The 10946-nt window shown below is 35.6% G+C and overlaps 1 non-coding gene across 1 annotated transcript; it reads right to left on the bottom strand.

Moving 5' to 3' along the window:
• Positions 1 to 3256: 3256 nt before the first annotated feature.
• TRNAG-GCC (transfer RNA glycine (anticodon GCC)) lies at positions 3257 to 3327 on the bottom strand. Its single transcript has one exon. It is a non-coding gene; the product is annotated as a tRNA-Gly (tRNA).
• Between the last annotated feature and the right edge of the window lie 7619 nt (positions 3328 to 10946).

Below are 10946 nucleotides of genomic sequence, written 5' to 3'. Positions count from 1 at the left end.
TATTTTAGCTAGATAATTCATTCAATATAATAATAATAATATGTTGAAACTCAACATGCAAAGCATATCAATATAAAACCAAAAAGTAGAATTTTATTTTATTCATAAATTATATTTTTCAAATATCAAGTTTATTTTGACAACCAAAAACTATGATAGCATCAAAGTGCCACCGCATAACCCCCAATAGCAGGGTATCAAAGTGCCAATGCAATAATCCTCACTAGCAGGGTATCGAAATGCCAACACACAACTCCCACCGATAGGATATCTAAGTGCTAGCGTACAATCCTTACTGGGATATCAAAGTGCCAACGTACAATCCTCATTGGCAGTATATCGAAGTGCCAATATACAATCTCTACTGGCAAGGTATCGAAGTACTAATATACAACCCTACCGGTAGGTTATAGTCTGGCTGCGAATTCAAATCTGTTTTGAATTAAAACTCTTTTTCTCAAAAACATCTTTAGTGTTCCAAATTGCAATATATATAAAACCATACGACATTGAAATCAATCGAGCATAGTCAATATGTTTGATCAAGAATTATATAATATTTTAGAAAATACATATATAATAATAAAACACAGTGTATCAAGTTTATAAATTAGGAATAATTTGATTCAGAAAATATTTATAATTTGCCGATAAATCTAGAAAAAGAGTTACATTACTTATTTTGCAAGAGTAATCCAATTAAGAGATTCAATTAATTCTAAAGATCCCTCCCAAAGCTTAATATTCAAAAATTATATTTTTATTAAAATTTCATCATAATTACTTAAAAATAAAACTTTAATTCCAGCATCCTAATAAGGCTGACTAAGCAGGAGTGTCTGATACCTGATCGGTCCGATCAAGGCAAACTTTATATGATCATTCTTGGACTAGTATATAGGTGGTTCAATAAAGATTGAGAGTGATCAAATCTAACAATGTCTGAGAAGAGCCAAGGTGGGGGCTGGCATGCTGTTCGACTACTATGGATCAAAGCCCTTCATCAGGGTTGATCCAAAATCACTGCGAGGAGTCCCTTACTGGATCTAACAACTCTAAAGAGAGAGTAGAGAGAAAAAGTCAAGGTAGACAGAAAAACAAAAGAGAAAAAGAATGGAGTAGAGAGAGTAAAGATCAAGAAAGAGAGAAAATAAGCTTTTCTCTCTAACCAAGGAAGAAGGGGGGAGAGAGAATGGTTGCAGGTCGTGCCTAGGTTCAAGGGACCCATAGTTGGCCAACAAGCGGTTGACAATGCCAAACCAGCCTCAAAACAAAGGTTTCAACCCCTTAAACGATGAAAATCAGGGCATTCCGGCGGTCGGAGCTCCGGTCATGGCCACTAGCCATCGTGCAGGATCGGAGGAAGACCCTGGTGACAAACACCGATGGCAAAATATGCCAGAAATAAGTATAAATAGTGTCGGCCTACTGAAATAGGGAAATAGGGCGTTGTCCTTTCCACCAAAAATCTGGTGATCATCAATTGAAATTGGAGCTCTAAAGACCCAGAAGAAAGAGAAAAAGAGTAGCTTGAGGAAGGCTGAATCCTTAGCTAGTTTTCAGCGGCGATTGGCCGTGTGACAGTGCGAATGGCAACTAGCGTTCGGAGCGAAAATCGAAGAAATCCGATGACGAGCTTTGATCGGAGCCTGGGTTCTCCGAAGTGGTAGAAGAGGGATGGGGGGTGCTCTAAATATAACCCGGCCATGATCGGAATTTGGCACGGAGCCAGATTTCGTCCGATGAACTCGAGAGGAACAAGACTTCCATTGGGAGTCCTCTTCTCTCCTCACACGTGTGCGGCATGTGTGCAATTTTTTTCTTTCTTTTGGACCGAATCCTCCGGGCCGGTCAAGTGGACCGAGCTCAGTTATTAAGTATTATAGAGATTTTAAGTTGTTAGCGAGAAACTGACTACCAGAAATTTAGCTTGTGGCTTACAAAAATACGAATAATTTTGATAGAAGTGACGTAATTTTTATATAAGTCAAATGGCTATGAAATGTATGACACTATAGCATCATCAGTTATTGGGCCCATTTTGTCATTCATGATGACAAATTTTCAAACAAAATGTTGCTTTTATAAAACTATTTAATTTGCCAAAAAAAAAAGTATAGCAACAAGCTACTGATCTAGCTAGTTGTATAGTACTATATCAAACGATGAACACCATTGACTTGGAAAGGCATGAACATTTGACTATGATGCGAGTACCATATAGATGACATTTTCCATCTTGCATGTCCAATATCTTCTAGGAAGCATCACCTTCCTTTTGCATGAATCCATTGTTGAATGATCTACCGGTCACTTTGAGAGCAGTGCAGACAGCGAATGGCAGAGTTTAGAGTGCTTTGAGATCTAGGATCCAATACAGATTTGTGTGAAGAAAAGTGAATTCTTCTTCTGCCCGAAAGATAAAACCAGGACCCGATATCTTTGAAAGCAACAAGCGAATTTCTAGCCTGGTATAGATTCCTCAACCTGAATCAACCAAGAGCTAGAAAACAAACAAAACCCGGATTAGTAGCCCAAGCTCTGTACCAGTTTTAGGAAGCGGAAATAATTGGTAGTCTGTAGTGTTGGAGTAATATCAATTTTGCTGATAGTTTCGCCACTCTTACATTTTTTTCAAACTATTTTGCAGGAGGGCAGTAGGATCTAATGTGTCCCCACTAACTCCAAGCAATTGTGGTCTCAGGCCAAATTAGTGGGATCTCCACAAAACTTGTAGGTCTCCAAAACAAAGAGGCAAAGGAGATTGGAGATTTGGAACTGGATATGGCAATGAAGAACATGTCTTTTATGGGAAGTTGTAGCTTCTGATACATTATCTCGATGAATTGGGTGGCACCACCACTCCAACTTAATCAAAAAATGTCTTTATGGGATGTGGATTTTACTAAAATAATGATCCATACGGGTACCAAAGGTGGCCTCTAGCCAACTAAGATACTTTGTGTGGGCTTTTCATGATATGGAGGATGAAAACTAAGTTCGTAAGTGTGAATACAATGTCAATTCTACAAGTAAATGGAAGTTGATGAATGATCTATAGAGGTCCTTTTGATGAGAATTGTGAGCCCCCAAATGTTCAAGGAACATTAGCATGGAATGGGAATGGGCAAGACAAAATGCCTGTAGTGTACATTAAGCAGGCATCAAAAAGTTGTAAACAAAATGGAATTGATTGAAAAAAAAAAAAGAAAGTTTGAACAAAAAGGGCAAAAAAATAATAATATCGCATTATGATTGCACCAGCCGGGAATCGAACCCGGGTCTGTACCGTGGCAGGGTACTATTCTACCACTAGACCACTGGTGCCGTAATTTTTGATAACTCATAATTTAACTGGGTAATAGTTGCACCTCATTTCAACCACAAGATGCTGCTTCAATGGGGATTTGCTGAGCTTATCACACCATTGTTGTTAGATGAAGCACAATGCTGCATACTGCTTACATATTACTCGGTCAATTACTTTTTCAGGCATGGTAAAAAGATGGTGATGTGATTCAGGAGAGGATAGATTAATTAGCAGATGTTTGGGCGACTCATGGGTGTCATAATGGATACGTAGTATTTTTCTTCGACAAGAATAATTTGCAGATACATGGACAATCCACAAGATGCCATGTTAGTGTAAATTGGATTGAGTGCATTTTCTTTAGCAAAGATCACCAAAGTGAGTCATGTCTTGACTAAGAATGAAAGTGAAAAACCATAAGGATGCGTGTCAAATATATCACAGAAGAATTAAATGTAGCCTTGCTGACAAGTATCCGATATTAATTGGTCTATAGTTGGTATCTAGAAAATGAATATGTTTGTGCTAGCCCAAGATTTGTAACAATGCGCAAACCCTATAACAAGGTGCGTCTTTGCTTGGCTGTGGCTAATTAATTGCCTGGTAGAGTAGTTCTATGCCGATGTTTAAATGTTTTTAGAGTTTAATTAGTATAACTTTTTTTGAAAACTTAAATATTTTACTTGATTTTATGGTTTATCTTTAATTTAGATTGGTCATTCTCTAATGGCTTAAGATTTTGGAATCAATGGTTAGCTAATGTGATAGGCTAAGCTGCATATAGAGAACATTAAAGCTTGATATACATCATCGACCTAACTACTTTCTATTCCTTAAAGGTTCAATTGGCTATGGCTTTGATTGGATTCTATTCGGAGGAATGTTACATTTACATGGCTCTGCAGCCATTATTAGCTCGGTGTTCTTCATGCGAGGCCAACAACAAAAATGAACACACCATAAAATTCTTTGTACGTACCATTAGCCCTTGGTGATAAGTTGTTTCACCACTGCATGGAGCGTGGAAGCTACAAAAGCATAACGTTGAGGTCTAATTTCATATAAAATCCACACGTTCTATAAATCAAAATGTATAAGGGATTTGATAATTTAAAAAGAAAATATTCTTATATGTGCTTGAAACTCAGGACATAAGCATCCCTCGGGAGGTGGTTTGTAAGAATAATAAAATCAAACATTAGCATCTAATATCAAGGAAAGCTACTGCATGAAGGATGATATAGAAATGGGTGAACCCAATGAATAACTTAAGAACAAATGAGTGAATAAGTGAAAGATATCAGCTTTCTAGAAAAGAGAAAACAGAGTTGATAAAAAATTATTTGTAGGAAGGAATAAGGTGTCCCTTCTGAGGCGTGTACGATATCAAGTTGGCATCATATCTCACTTCTTTCAAGTGTACAGACAGGCAACAGTGGAATTTTGTACTCATTCTGCAGATGGATGGGTGCACAGAATCCATCAGTAGCAGATCATGCACAAAACCGCGTGTTTTGCACCATCCATGAACTTTCTGCAAGCTTTGGACTGGACCCTATGTACGCAAAACAACAGCCTACAGATCTGGGTGACATGTATCTTATGTGGAAATGTTTTGATGCTTTAAGAACAGTTTTGAGGTTTTTGGAAGGATGTAAGCAGACAAAATCTATCCAACAGTCTTTAGAAAACAGTTTAACACAGTTTCCTTTCAAATAGAAAAGCTGGGTTCTGGCAACTGGCATGGAACTGTACTGCAAAAAAATCACTAATGCTTAATAGCAAATGTAGAAAGATAAATAGCTTTGCAGTCGTGACAGTCCAAGGTGCATTACAGAAGAAATCTGAGATGATCATGTTTCTTTGAGCATGGTTGTTCTAGAGATTAAGGAGGTGTTTCTAGAGCTGCATGATTCGAATATAGCATATGGCCGGCGATCCATTAGTTTGTTAGGTTTAGCATGAGCATGACCAAACTTATGGTTGATTTTGAGTTGGATTGTTTCCTCCAAAAAAAAGAGAAATTTTTTTTTCAGTTGGATTGATGTTTTAAGTTAGAGTAAATTATAAAAATTGTCCTGAGGTTTGTGTTTATCTCATATAAAAGATCAAAAATGCTCTTGAATAGAGATGATGATATACACATTTTTTTTGTATCCTTAGATGGCTATTATGTCACTTCAAAATTATTTTGGTCATTTTTGAAATTTGTATGATATGACATTTGGATCTTATTTAAGGTTAACTGTTTTACCAACATTCTGTTAAGTTATGATTTAAAGTGTTAGATAAAAATAAACATCAAGAGGGTAACTATATATTGATTTTTCAAACTATTGGGTATAAGTCTTTACCCTTAATTTCATAAGAATTTTTGTAATTTACTATTTAAATTACTGTTGATTGGTTTAGATATATAAGGCATAAGTTTTGCTACACCACTACCTTACTGTATAAGAGAATCGGGAGTCAAGATTTTGAGAGGACACCTGGATTCAGAATTGGATTTGGATTAGTTCTTTGTTGGATTTTGGTGAACTCTATGCTTGAAAGTACTCCAAATTGATCATCTCACGTCATCGTCCAGCAAGACTTATCCTCGAACTTTATAGTGGCCAGCTCTAGGATTTTTGATTTAGAGGTTAAGAATTATTCAGTGGTTTCTCAAGTCAGGTTTAAGTTCGCTTTCAATTTAGGCTTTCATTCTTTCTTTTTTTTTTTAAGCTCATCTTGACATTTATACCATACTTGTCATTCGAATGAGAGCATGAAACTGTTGATTGCCCGGTCAAGTTGGAAAACATCTAAGTCATCTACTTGTTGATGGATTAGATAGCAATAGTTCAGATAAAGATAAACAAAAATATAAATACTCCGTAATAGAAACCTTTCAGTTTTTTGTTTATTTGATCTAGCTCAACCTAGTTTTTTTAATAGAATTACTTGCTTCCGCGCTTTAGGTCCAAATTGAACTTAGATGATGAGCAAAACAAGGAACATCTATGTATTTGGTTAATTAAATATTAACTAGGACAGTGTTTAGCATTATTTCCAATTTCCAATTTTTATATAAAATAAAAATTAGTTTCTATTTTTTCAACTAAAATTTCAAACCTGCAAGATAGTCATTTGGATTGTATTTAATGGTAGAGCGGTTGTGGCCGATGGTGGTTGTTGTCAATAATAGAGTTGACGGTGGGCCAAAGGTAGGATGGTTGTATTTTTTGCTTTCAAAAATTTGAGGAATCTGACCTTTTTAGTTTCATAATTTCTAGAAGCTAATAGAATTTTCAAAAAACTAAAAACAAAAACTACGTTACCAAATTCCATTTCTATCTCGATTTTTATGTTTTGAAAATAAAAAATAAAAAACTGGAACTAGAATTGATGACAAACAGAATTTGGGATAAACCTAGTGGTTGCACCTTTCCTTCGCAGGTGAGGAGGTGATGTTGTTTTCCAAGTATGTGACCACCTAAATTTACTAGGTGGTGCATCCACTATTTTCTTACAAAGAAAAACTTTATCAACAACAACATACTCTATGGCCGTAAAAGATCAATTAACAAATAGATATAAGCTATCACTACCAACATAATTAATACTTAATTACACAAAAATATCACTAATAACACATCAAATATCTTAAATTTCAAAAGCATCTAAAAAGAAGAGAAAATCCATGTTGTTGGTTCTGAAGTCATATGAACTATACCCAATTCATATTTGTGATTGAACCAGTTTTTTCCTTTCAAAATACCGTTATATTAATATTTGTTTTAGCAGTCTTAGCTCTCTATTCACCAACTAGAGATTCTGAGTTTAAACCTAGGCATGAATTCCCAACTAACGACTAGTTAGAGTGACTGTGAGTCTTCCACGCTTTTTCTCAAACACTATTAAAAGAAATGTAATGGTCAATTTAACTAAAGAAAAACATCAATCCAGATATAAGACATTGGAAGTATCTTTTTGATCTTCCAATATCAATAGGTTAATTATTTTGCTCCTATATCTTCCAAAAGAGAAAGACTTGTGAGAGTTGTTTTATGGATCCTCAAGAGAGTACATGGGTTCTCCCAATAAATAAAAAATATAATGTGCCTGAATCTGATCAGAGTTTATGGTGGTGGAAGAACCGAATTAAAAAAATGAGATATTCCAGTTGTAAGATATCTAATAAAATCGTAGCTGAAATGGAGGTCTCATTTAAAAAAGAAAGATAGCAAATATCTAGGGTTCCTTTTTTTTTAATCCTATACAGATAATCTGATCCGCAAGGATCATGATTGAGAATTGTTCTATTGTTCTTCGAGAAAGAAGGAAAATATAATCAACTTGAATTTCGGATAGCTATTTGAAATCTTAGAAACAAACTTGATTTGTTATCCCATGCTGCTTTTCGTAACAAAAATATATGGATTTTTTTTAAGAAAAACAAGTTAAGAAAAGTTGTGAGTGGCTAATGGCAGCTTCTTTTTTTTTTTTTTCCCACTGTTTCCTTTAATTCTACGCAAATACACAATCCACTTTTTAGCCATGTAATTAGTAGAAATTATGTGGATTGGCTAATAGGAAATCATTCTTAAGTTTTTCCACGTGTCACTGAAGAAAAGCTGAATGTCCTATCCAACCGAAGAAAAGCTATCTTTGATGACATGTTTTCGTGTTCTCGATGGCGACCGAAGATAAGCTTAGGACCCCGAATAACAGGCCCAAGGAATCGGCTTGCTCCTCTCCAATCAGACCGATGGGTGGTCCCATACCTAAAGAATGGTTTTTTATTGGCTTGTCTCTGGATATAGTCCTTGGTCCTAATGGTCCAAACCAACATCCCTTTCCTCAATTGGTCCAGATGCTTCGAGCTGGTCTGAAATCTGAATTGGTTTATGATGTAGAATTTTGAACTTGATATCCATAATTTTATTATTTTATTTAAGGCTTATTTGGATATTTCTCTAGATTTGAGCTGAAAATTTTATAGAAATCGGACATATTGGCCTATCTAGTTTATATTTTTTAACAGCCTGTCTAAATCCAACCTAGATCTTATCTTTTGGGCTGCAGGAAGAAAAGAAAAAAGAACCATGGAGATCTTTTATTCTTCCCACAGAATTTGGGTTGGGTGGAGCTTGATTGTTTACTCGTGTAGAGCAAAACTTCTTTGTGGGAGGGCAATTCGGCTTCCACCTTTCCAATAGCGTGTCTGATCTCACCACTCGCTACGTTTTTGCAGCACATCCTTAGAATTATTACACCACATCAACAATCCATCGAAGTACTTCAAGTTTGTTAGTTTGAAATTCCATAAGATTCGGACTCCAGCTATAAATAGATTCGAATGGTTTTCTAAAAGAGAGAACAAAAAATTAACTTGGCTACGCGAGACTCTATCTCTCATCTCTCTATTTTTTTTTCTCATTCATTTTTTATTCATAAAATCTTTACCGACTTAAACATCGGAAAGTTTGGTCAGAGTCAATTCGGCGAGCCTTTCACTCTCTACCTATTATTTTGCAGATCAATAGAGATGATCCACTTTGATATATGGAAATCGGTAGCAACAGAACTCCTTCCTATCACGAGGATTTCTATACAAGTAACCAAATCTACTGATCTCAAAAAGAAGAACCAACCAACTCTATTTGTTCTCTTATAAATTCTCATTGGTTCTTCCATAGATTTGGTTTAAGAATCCAATGGATCTTTTCTTTATAAATCATTTCTATCATTTGGACTTGTAGCCACTTAGAACTAACCAATGAATTATGTCATGCGCTCCAACTGCTAGAAAGTAGAAGCTAAGACTAGTCATGTGACTTTGAACTATTTTCTCAGAACTTCTACATTCCCACTTTGTTTGTTTAAATTTTTTGGACCAACCACAGGACAAACAGTGCGTGGGAACTGCCCACACTTGGGATGACTCCAAAGTTGCCGTACGACTAATCCCTGACTGCATGGAATTGGGGTCAGGTCCGGTCTGACACGGGCCAAGCCGGTCCAAAGCATCACGGTCGACGAACTCAATTTTTAGGTGTCCTATTAGGCGGCCCAACCAAGGCAACCGGTTCACATGAGCAGTGGGGCCCTACCCCAAGATCACATCCTTACCCTAAGTTTGGGACTCCTGTCCTTGGGCTAACTACCTCTATCTGCCCGAATGGAAAAGGTGCAAGAATTTTTGCTATTGTTTTTGCTTGCACAGTCCTTCATCTGCCAAAAATGGTTGTTGGTGGGCAAAGTTAGTGATAGATTATAAGTATGGCAATAAAATATCAAAGAGATGGAGCCAAAGTTTTTAATGCCCCCAATATCTTGGCTTTGGATAAGTGAGCAGCTCCAAAAAAAATTTGGACAGCATGTTTTATCGGCTTGTGCAGCTAAGCTTTGACCAACAAAAGTTTGGGTAAGATTGATACTTAGTATGATAAGTTTGAGCTCTCTTTATGTGTCTAGGTTTGATTCTTCTATTATGAATTACTCCGATATAATGACATATACATTGGCATGCTATTTAAAGTCTCATTGAAATCAATTGATGTGAAACTAATTTAATGAAATTGCATAAATATTTAAGTATTTTTTTTGTTTTTTCAGGCAAAGTAAGCTCTTTCATTAGGTAGCAGCAGTAGCTTAAAAATCATATAAAGAACTTTGGTCACATAATTGTTAATTATCATACCTTTTGTTTAGATGTAGGAGTAACTATATATGGCTACTTGGTTGCTCTTCTAGCTACAATACTCCTAAAAGTAATTTGTTGATAAGAACATTTGGGTAGACAATTGACATGTCAAAAAGTGGCTCTCGTAGACATACTAACTTGTGAATTGATACTTTTAAGTTGATTATTAATTTGAACATGCATTTGCACTTTGATCTGTAAACAATACTATTGACGAAATAAAAATCAAACTTGTAATACACTTCTACGATTATTATGTAATTTCCTTTCTTCACATTAAGCATCTAAGTTTTTGGAACCTATCAGAAATTATGTCTTGATTTTCTTTTTAGCTGGATGAAAAGAAATACAAATAAGCAAGAAAAATAAGAAAAGTTAATGTACAATTCTAGATTACAACTGGCACTAATAGTTTCGTTTTTTTGGTTGAGGTAAAAGACGAGAACTGCCATCAACAGTCCAGTACTGCTAGTTATTTAACTTATCCTTAGCGGCACAAAAAAAAAGAGAGAGAAAAAAGTTATAATTTCACAATAACAGGCGAAATTGGAGGGAGATAAAAACAAAGCAATTTGTCATTATGTATGCTTTCCCTTCATTCTTTGGATTTTCACCTTCTTATTTTTCTTTCCAATGACATATATTCCAAGATTGCAGCTGATGATTACCGGCATGATCTTGGCATCAGTGGTAAAACAAACAAGAACCTTACATGAATTTGTATCTTATAGTTAATTTGTCCCATTTTTTGGGGTGCAAGATAGTTTGTCCCAATAACAGTCATTGCTCCAATATAGGCAAATGCTAAAACAATAAATCCTTACTAATTAGTACCTCATGTAATATCAAATTATTATATGTAGGTGACACCCATCGTATATGCTCACAACCCAAAAAGTCGAAATTCATATCCAACACTCCAGAGGTTTCATTTCTAAGTGAGTAATG

Source organism: Phoenix dactylifera, chromosome 5 (genome assembly GCF_051530095.1).
Source record: "Phoenix dactylifera cultivar Ajwa chromosome 5, Ajwa_hap1_PhDact_Kaust_v1.1, whole genome shotgun sequence".
NCBI classification, from domain to species: Eukaryota; Viridiplantae; Streptophyta; class Magnoliopsida; order Arecales; family Arecaceae; genus Phoenix; species Phoenix dactylifera.
Note: the sequence above shows the minus strand (reverse complement) of the source record. Positions and strands in the feature narration are given on the sequence as shown.